A 10,866-nucleotide genomic window follows, 5' to 3' on the forward strand; every position below is an offset into this window, starting at 1 on the left:
GTGTGACGAGGTGTGTGTGTGACGAGGTGTGTGTGTGACGAGGTGTCTGCGTGTGTGTGACGAGGTGTCTGCGTGTGCGTGACGAGGTGTTCTCAGGCTCGCTACTCGAGTCCCTGGTCCCCGGAGCTCGCGGCTCCTCTCGTCTCCGCGTCGACTTCGCGCTCTCCCGGGACGACCTCTTTCAGTGGGAGCAGCGGACACGGGGGCTCGGGGGGCAGTCGAGAGGGGGGCTCGCGGGCTCGGACGGGGGCCCCGCGGGGGAGCGAGGGGGCCCCGCGGGGGAGCGAGGGGGCCCCGCGGGGTCCCTCCTGCAGGAGTCGCTTGCCGTGGTGCGGGCGCTGGAGGAGGAGAAGGAGCGCTGGGAGCAGGAGCTGAGGGCGGCACGGAACCGCTTCCTTCTGCACATGCGGAGAATCGGCTGCCGGCGTGAGCGGCCCTGCACCCTCATCCTGCACTCCCCTCCTACACCCTCCTCCTGCACCCTCCTCCTACACCCTCCTCCTGCACCCTCCTCCTACACCCTCCTCCTGCACCCTCCTCCTGCACCCTCCTCCTACACCCTCCTCCTGCACCCTCCTCCTGCACTCTCCTCCTGCACCCTCCTCCTGCACCCTCCTCCTGCACCCTCCTTCTGCACCCTCCTCCTACACTCTCCTCCTGCACCCTCCTCCTGCACCCTCCTCCTGCACCCTCCTCCTGCACCCTCCTCCTGCACCCTCCTCCTGCACCCTCCTCCTACACCCTCCTCCTGCACCCTCCTCCTGCACCCTCCTCCTACACTCTCCTCCTGCACCCTCCTCCTGCACCCTCCTCCTGCACCCTCCTCCTGCACCCTCCTCCTGCACCCTCCTCCTGCACCCTCCTCCTGCACCCTCCTCCTGCACCCTCCTCCTGCACCCTCCTCCTACACCCTCCTCCTACACCCTCCTCCTGCACCCTCCTCCTGCACCCTCCTCCTACACCCTCCTCCTGCACCCTCCTCCTGCACCCTCCTCCTGCACCCTCCTCCTGCACCCTCCTCCTGCACCCTCCTCCTACACCCTCCTCCTACACCCTCCTCCTGCACCCTCCTCCTGCACCCTCCTCCTGCACCCTCCTCCTACACCCTCCTCCTGCACCCTCCTCCTACACCCTCCTCCTGCACTCTCCTCCTGCACCCTCCTCCTGCACCCTCCTCCTGCACCCTCCTCCTACACTCTCCTCCTGCACCCTCCTCCTGCACCCTCCTCCTACACCCTCCTCCTGCACCCTCCTCCTGCACCCTCCTCCTACACCCTCCTCCTGCACCCTCCTCCTGCACCCTCCTCCTACACCCTCCTCCTGCACCCTCCTCCTGCACCCTCCTCCTGCACCCTCCTCCTGCACCCTCCTCCTGCACCCTCCTCCTGCACCCTACTCCTGCACCCTACTCCTGCACCCTCCTCCTGCACCCTCCTCCTGCACCCTCCTCCTGCACCCTCCTCCTGCACCCTCCTCCTGCACCCTCCTCCTGCACCCTCCTCCTGCACCCTACTCCTGCACCCTACTCCTGCACCCTACTCCTGCACCCTCCACCTACACATTCTCTGCACACTCCTCCTGCACTCTCTCCTCTGCCATTATGCTGTACTGATAAACAAGTTACTATCTTCGTGGGCTTTACCTGGTGAGATAAAGCAGTGTTAGTTGTGTAATAAAGCTCGTTGAGACGACTTCTGGAATCCGTCTGTTATTCAACTTATGTTACAGTTACTGCCTATCAGCAGCGTGAGAGGGACAGATAGAGAGAGAGACGCACTGCCACGTGGCAACTCGGAGCCCCGCTCCCACGTGGCCCCCTTCCTCCGTTCGTTCCCGTTCTGACCACGTGTCGTTCGTCTCCACCCCTATTTAATACTCGGGTCACGTGGTACGTTTCCGCCAATCCTCGTTAGCCTGCATGGAATCTTCCAGGCTCCCTCGTCAGCTCCCGGGACCACGCCCCTGACTCATCTCCCCATTGGCTGTGGCCAAAGCCAGCAGAACCAATCCTTATAGCTGTCACCTTTCCATCACATCAGGGCCATGCCACCAGGCTTCCCCCCATTGGCTGTAAACCAGGACTGGCAGAGCCAATCACCATGACGAGTTGTGATACGTCAGTGAGCCGGATATATCCTCATATTACAGTTGTATGTGTGCGTCTGTTGTAAGTAATCTCTGTACCTTCCCTAAACTCTGCACTCCTATCGTCCTGTCGTGTTTTTGTATTGTTTGTCGGTGTCACGTTCTGACCCCGTGCCCCCCACTGGACATCTGTAATCCACTCTGCTGCCCCCCCCCCCCCGCTTCTCCCCCACTCTCAGTGCTGCACGTGCAGGAGGAGCTGCGCCGGGCACTGGAGCAGGGTCACGTGATCCCACAACGGCGACACCTCGAGCTGTGGCACCGTCACGTGCAGGTGAGAGGCAGGTGCATGTGGAAGTCACGTGATGCTCACTTGGTGGTGATGATGTCGATGGTCATGAGGATGTTGGTGGTGGTGGGCATGGTGGTGGTGGTGATGATGATGTTAATGTTTATGATGATGACGATGATTTTGATGATGGTCCTGATATTCTTTGGGTCTTTCCGTGAAGTCACGTAGATAGGTTCAAAGAATATGAAAAAAACTACGACGTTTCGATCACAACACGAGCGGTCGTCATCAGGAATAGGGGGTTAACTTCTAAAGGCAAACTGTTTTAAAGGTTTTAAATGAGCGTGGTCCAAATGTCAGCAGCCAATGTTAATGTGAGCGGTGGGCAGCGACCGCGGCGGTGGCGGGTACCAACTGAGCAATCATTGGACGGACGTTATTAACCAGTTGAAGTCATAATTGGCTGTCATGTTCCCATCCTACCACCTTCCGATGTTAGTTGTAATTTTCGGCTCTCTAATTTTACATTAACAGGTTAAATGTCTCACACCAACACAGCCACCTCGCGCGCCCAGCTCGAGGTTGCTGCTCTGCGATCTGCCATGAACATGCCAATCTCTCACATGAACATGCCAATCTCTCACATTAACACGCTAATCTCTCACATTAACACGCCAATCTCTCACATTAACATGCCAATCTTTCACATTAACACGTTAATCTCTCACATTAACATGCCAATCTCTCACATTAACATGCCAATCTCTCACATTAACATGCCAATCTCTCACATTAACACGCTAATCTCTCACATTAACGTGCCAATCTTTCACAACACGCTAATCTCTCACATTAACATGCCAATCTCTCACATTAACACGATAATCTCTCACATTAACATGCCAATCTCTCACATTAACACGCCAATCTCTCACATTAACATGCCAATCTCTCACATTAACACGCTACTCTCTCACATTAACACGCCAATCTCTCACATTAGCATGCTAATCTCTCACATTAGCATGCTAATCTCTCACATTAACATGCCAATCTCTCACATTAACACGCTAATCTCTCACATTAACATGCCAATCTCTCACATTAACACGATAATCTCTCACATTAACATGCCAATCTCTCACATTAACACGCCAATCTCTCACATTAACATGCCAATCTCTCACATTAGCATGCTAATCTCTCACATTAACATGCCAATCTCTCACATTAACACGATAATCTCTCACATTAACATGCCAATCTCTCACATTAACATGCCAATCTCTCACATTAACACGATAATCTCTCACATTAACATGCCAATCTCTCACATTAACACGCCAATCTCTCACATTAGCATGCTAATCTCTCACATTAGCATGCTAATCTCTCACATTAACATGCCAATCTCTCACATTAACACGCTAATCTCTCACATTAACATGCTAATCTCTCACATTAACACGCTAATCTCTCACATTAACATGCCAATCTCTCACATTAACACGCTGCTCTCTCACATTAACACGCCAATCTCTCACATTAACATGCTAATCTCTCACATTAGCATGCTAATCTCTCACATTAACATGCCAATCTCTCACATTAACACGCTAATCTCTCACATTAACATGCTAATCTCTCACATTAGCATGCTAATCTCTCACATTAACATGCCAATCTCTCACATTAACACGCCAATCTCTCCCATGAACATGCTACTCTCTCACATTAACACGCTAATCTCTCACATTAACATGCCAATCTCTCACATTAACATGCCAATCTCTCACATTAACATGCTAATCTCTCACATTAACATGCTAATCTCTCACATTAACATGCTAATCTCTCACATTAACACGCTAATCTCTCACATTAACATGCTAATCTCTCACATTAACATGCCAATCTCTCACATTAACACGCTAATCTCTCACATTAACACGCTAATATCTCACACTAACACGCTAATCTCTCACATTAACATGCTAATCTCTCACATTAACATGCCAATCTCTCACATTAACACGCTAATCTCTCACATTAACACACTAATCTCTCACATTAACACGCTCATCTCTCACATTAACATGCCAATCTCTCACATTAACACGCTAATCTCTCACATTAACACGCTAATCTCTCACATTAACACGCTAATCTCTCACATTAACACGCTAATCTCTCAGATTAACACGCTAATCTCTCACATTAACATGCCAATCTCTCACATTAACACGCTAATCTCTCACATTAACACGCTCATCTCTCACATTAACACGCTAATCTCTCACATTAACACACTAATCTCTCACATTAACATGCTAATCTCTCACATTAACACGCTAATCTCTCACATTAACACGCTAATCTCTCACATTAACATGCTAATCTCTCACATTAACATGCTAATCTCTCACATTAACACGCTAATCTCTCACATTAACACGCTAATCTCTCACATTAACACGCTAAGCTCTCACATTAACATGCTCATCTCTCACATTAACACGCTAATCTCTCACATTAACACGCTAATCTCTCACATTAACATGCTAATCTCTCACATTAACACGCTCATCTCTCACATTAACACGCTAATCTCTCACATTAACACGCTAATCTCTCACATTAACACTCTAATATCTCACATTAACATGCTAATCTCTCACATTAACACTCTAATCTCTCACATTAACATGCCAATCTCTCACATGAACATGCTAATCTCTCACATTAACATGCTAATCTCTCACATTAACATGCTCATCTCTCACATTAACACGCTAATCTCTCACATTAACACGCTAATCTCACACATTAACACTCTAATCTCTCACATTAACACGCTAATCTCTCACATTAACATGCTAATCTCTCACATTAACATGCTAATCTCTCACATTAACACGCCAATCTCTCACATTAACATGCTAATCTCTCACATTAACACTCTAATCTCTCACATTAACATGCCAATCTCTCACATGAACATGCTAATCTCTCACATTAACATGCTAATCTCTCACATTAACATGCTCATCTCTCACATTAACACGCTAATCTCTCACATTAACACGCTAATCTCACACATTAACACTCTAATCTCTCACATTAACACGCTAATCTCTCACATTAACATGCTAATCTCTCACATTAACATGCCAATCTCTCACATTAACACGCCAATCTCTCACATTAACATGCTAATCTCTCACATTAACATGCTAATCTCTCACATTAACACGCCAATCTCTCACATTAACACGCTAATCTCTCACATTAACACGCTAATCTCTCACATTAACACGCTAATCTCTCACATTAACACGCTAATCTCTCACATTAACACGCTAATCTCTCACATTAACACGCTAATCTCTCACATTAACACGCTAATCTCTCACATTAACATGCTAATCTCTCACATTAACACGCTAATCTCTCACATTAACACGCTAATCTCTCACAATAACACGCTAATCTCTCACATTAACACGCTAATCTCTCACATTAACACGCTAATCTCTCACATTAACACGCTAATCTCTCACAATAACACGCTAATCTCTCACATTAACATGCTAATCTCTCACATTAACATGCTAATCTCTCACATTAATACGCTAATCTCTCACATTAACATGCTAATCTCTCACATTAACATGCTCATCTCTCACATTAACATGCTAATATCTCACATTAACACGCTAATCTCTCACATTAACACACTAATCTCTCACATTAACATGCTCATCTCTCACATTAACACGCTAATATCTCACACTAACACGCTAATCTCTCACATTAACATGCTAATCTCTCACATTAACATGCTCATCTCTCACATTAACACGCTAATATCTCACACTAACACGCTAATCTCTCACATTAACATGCTATTCTCTCACATTAACACGCTCATCTCTCACATTAACATGCTAATATCTCACATTAACACGCTAATCTCTCACATTAACATGCTAATCTCTCACATTAACATGCTCATCTCTCACATTAACACGCTAATATCTCACACTAACACGCTAATCTCTCACATTAACACGCTATTCTCTCACATTAACATGCCAATCTCTCACATTAACAGACTAATCTCTCACATTAACACGCTAATCTCTCACATTAACACGCTAATCTCTCACATTAACATGCTAATCTCTCACATTAACACGCTAATCTCTCACATTAACATGCTAATCTCTCACATTAACATGCTAATCTCTCACATTAACATGCTAATCTCTCACATTAGCATGCTAATCTCTCACATTAACATGCTAATCTCTCACATTAACACGCTAATCTCTCACATTAGCATGCTAATCTCTCACATTAACATGCTAATCTCTCACATTAACATGCCAATCTCTCACATTAACACGCTAATCTCTCACATTAACATGCCAATCTCTCACATTAACACGCTAATCTCTCACATTAACACGCTAATCTCTCACATTAACAAGCTAATCTCTCACATTAACATGCTAATCTCTCACATTAACACGATCATCTCTCACATTAACACGCTCATCTCTCACATTAACATGCTCATCTCTCACATTAACACGCTCATCTCTCACATTAACACGCTCATCTCTCACATTAACATGCTAATCTCTCACATTAACATGCTCATCTCTCACATTAACACGTTAATCTCTCACATTAACATGCTCATCTGTCACATTGACACGCTCATCTCTCACATTAACACGCTAATCTCTCACATTGACATGATAATCTCTCACATTAACACGCTCATCTCTCACATTAACATGCCAATCTCTCACATTAACACACTCATCTCTCACATTAACATGCCAATCTCTCACATTAACACGCTCATCTCTCACATTAACATGCTCATCTCTCACATTAACATGCCAATCTCTCACATTAACACACTCATCTCTCACATTAACATGCTAATCTCTCACATTAACATGCTCATCTCTCACATTAACATGCTCATCTCTCACATTAACACACTCATCTCTCACATTAACACGCTAATCTCTCACATTAACACGCTAATCTCTCACATTAACATGCTCATCTCTTACATTAACACGCTCATCTCTCACATTAACACGCTAATCTCTCACATTAACATGCTACTCTCTCACATTAACATGCTCATCTCTCACATTAACACACTCATCTCTCACATTAACACGCTAATCTCTCACATTAACATGCTAATCTCTCACATTAACATGCTAATCTCTCACATTAACATGCTCATCTCTCACATTAACCCGCTCATCTCTCACATTAACACGCTCATCTCTCACATCAACACGCTCATCTCTCACATTAACATGCTCATCTCTCACATTAACCCGCTCATCTCTCACATTAACACGCTCATCTCTCACATCAACACGCTCATCTCTCACATTAACATGCTCATCTCTCACATCAACACGCTCATCTCTCACATTAACATGTTAATCTCTCACATTAACATGCTCATCTGTCACATTGACATGCTCATCTGTCACATCAACACGCTCATCTCTCACATCAACACGCTCATCTCTCACATTAACACGCTCATCTCTCACATTAACACGCTCATCTCTCACATTAACATGCTCATCTCTCACATTAACATGCCAATCTCTCACATTAACACGCTCATCTCTCACATTAACATGCCAATCTCTCATATTAACACACTCATCTCTCACATTAACATGCTCATCTCTCACATTAACATGCTAATCTCTCACATTAACACACTCATCTCTCACATTAACATGCCAATCTCTCACATTAACACACTCATCTCTCACATTAACATGCTAATCTCTCACATTAACATGCTCATCTCTCACATTAACATGCTACTCTCTCACATTAACACGCTCATCTCTCACATTAACATGCTACTCTCTCACATTAACATGCTACTCTCTCACATTAACACACTCATCTCTCACATTAACATGCCAATCTCTCACATTAACACACTCATCTCTCACATTAACATGCCAATCTCTCACATTAACACACTCATCTCTCACATTAACATGCTAATCTCTCACATTAACATGCTCATCTCTCACATTAACATGCTACTCTCTCACATTAACACGCTCATCTCTCACATTAACATGCTACTCTCTCACATTAACATAGCCACCTCAGCGTGCTCGCCGTGGAGGCTGCTGTACGATCTTGCGTTAACATGATCATTTTTACTTGGCAGCCTTTTGATTGGTGGAAAACCCACCACGGCCGCTGCCCACCACTTACATTAACATTGGCTGCTGACATTTGGGCGACGCCCATTTCTAACCTTGAAAACAGTTTGCCTTTAGAAGCCAATCCCTTTTTCCTGATGACGACCGCTTGTGTTGCGATCGAAACGTCGTAGTTTTTTGTTATTTTCTTTGAACCTATCTACGTGACTTTCCCGAAAGACCCAAAGAATATGAATTCCTGCAGTCACGAATGTTTTAAGTAAAGATGGTTCTGATGTTGATGGTGGTAATGTGATGATGATGCTGATGTTGATGGTGGTTCTGATGTTGATGTTAGTGGTCATTGATGGTGTTTGTGATGTTGATGATGCTGGTGATGTTGATAATGATGGTATTGATGTTAGTGGTAGTGTTGATAATGATTTGTATGATCTTATTGGTGATGTTCATGGTGATGGTGTAGGATGTTAGTGGTAATGTTCATTGTGATGATGATATTGGTGGTGATGTTGGTGGTGATGTTGATGGCGATGTTGATGGTGATGTTGGTGATGTTGATGGTGATTTGATTGTGATGTTGATGGTCATGTTAGTGGTGATGTTGACAGTGATGTTGATGTTGTTGGTGATGTTGATGGCGATATTGATGGTGACGTTGATGGTGATGTTGATAGTGATGTTTGTGGTGGTGATGTTGGTGGTGATGTTGATCTTGGTGGTGATGTTGAAGGTGATGTTGATGGTGATGGTGATATTGATGTTGATAGTGATGTTTGTGGTGGTTATATTGATGTTGATGTTGGGGGTGATGTTGATAGTGATATTGATGTTGATGGTGATGTTGGTGGTGATGGTGATGTTGATGGTGATGTTGATGGTGATGTTGATGGTGATGTTGGTGGTGATGTTGATAGTGATATTGATATTGATGGTGATGTTGGTGGTGATGGTGATGTTGATGTTGATGTTGGTGGTGATGTTGATGGTGATGTTGATGGTGATGTTGATGTTGGTGGTGATGTTGGTGGTGATGTTGATGGTGATGTTGATGTTGGTGGTGATGTTGGTGGTGATGTTGATGGTGATGGTGATGTTGATGGTGATGTTGGTGGTGATGGTGATGTTGGTGGTGATGTTGATGGTGATGTTGATGGTGATGTTGGTGGTGATGTTAATATTGATGTTGATGTTGGTGGTGATGTTGATGGTGATGTTGATGTTGGTGGTGATGTTGGTGGTGATGTTGATGGTGATGGTGATGTTGATGGTGATGTTGGTGGTGATGGTGATGTTGGTGGTGATGTTGATGGTGATGTTGATGGTGATGTTGGTGGTGATGTTGATATTGATGTTGATGTTGGTGGTGATGTTGATGGTGATGTTGATGTTGGTGGTGATGTTGGTGGTGATGTTGACGGTGATGTTGATGTTGGTGGTGATGTTGGTGGTGATGTTGATGGTGATGTTGATGGTGATGGTGATGTTGATGGTGATGTTGATGGTGATGTTGATGTTGGTGGTGATGTTGGTGGTGATGTTGATGGTGATGTTGATGGTGATGTTGATGTTGGTGGTGATGTTGGTGGTGATGTTGATGGTGATGTTGATGTTGGTGGTGATGTTGGTGGTGATGTTGATGGTGATGTTGATGGTGATGTTGATGTTGGTGGTGATGGTGATGTTGGTGGTGATGTTGATGGTGATGTTGATGTTGATGGTGATGTTGATGTTGGTGGTGATGTTGGTGGTGATGTTGATGGTGATGTTGATGGTGATGTTGATGTTGGTGGTGATGTTGATGTTGATGGTGATGTTGATGTTGGTGGTGATGTTGATGGTGATGTTGATGGTGATGTTGGTGGTGATGTTGATGGTGATGTTGATGTTGATGGTGATGTTGATGTTGGTGGTGATGTTGGTGGTGATGTTGATGGTGATGTTGATGCCCTCTGCAGGATATCACGGCCGCACACCTGGAGGAGATGGCCGAGCTCGACCAAGACGCGGAGGAGAGGGGGGTGGGGGGTCAGAGGGGTGAGGGGTCAGAGGGGTGAGGGGGCAGAGGGGTGAGGGGTCAGAGGGGTCAGAGGGGTGAGGGGTCAGAGGGGTGGGGGGTCAGAGGGGTGAGGGGTCAGAGGGGTGAGGGGTCAGAGGGGTGGGGGGTCAGAGGGGTGAGGGGTCAGAGGGGTGAGGGGGCAGAGGGGTGAGGAGACAGAGGGGTGGGGGGTCAGAGGGGTGGGGGGTCAGAGG

At 45.7% G+C, this 10,866-nt stretch overlaps 1 long non-coding RNA gene across 1 annotated transcript; it reads left to right on the forward strand.

Moving 5' to 3' along the window:
- The first annotated feature begins 262 nt into the window (after window positions 1-262).
- Window positions 263-10,630, forward strand: LOC144950209 (uncharacterized). The gene is made up of 3 exons (XR_013640358.1): window positions 263-426; window positions 2,325-2,419; window positions 10,572-10,630. It is a non-coding gene; the product is annotated as an uncharacterized LOC144950209 (long non-coding RNA).
- Window positions 10,631-10,866: the final 236 nt, after the last annotated feature.

Source organism: Lampetra fluviatilis, chromosome 56 (assembly GCF_964198595.1).
Source record: "Lampetra fluviatilis chromosome 56, kcLamFluv1.1, whole genome shotgun sequence".
In the NCBI taxonomy this organism is placed as follows: Eukaryota; Metazoa; Chordata; class Hyperoartia; order Petromyzontiformes; family Petromyzontidae; genus Lampetra; species Lampetra fluviatilis.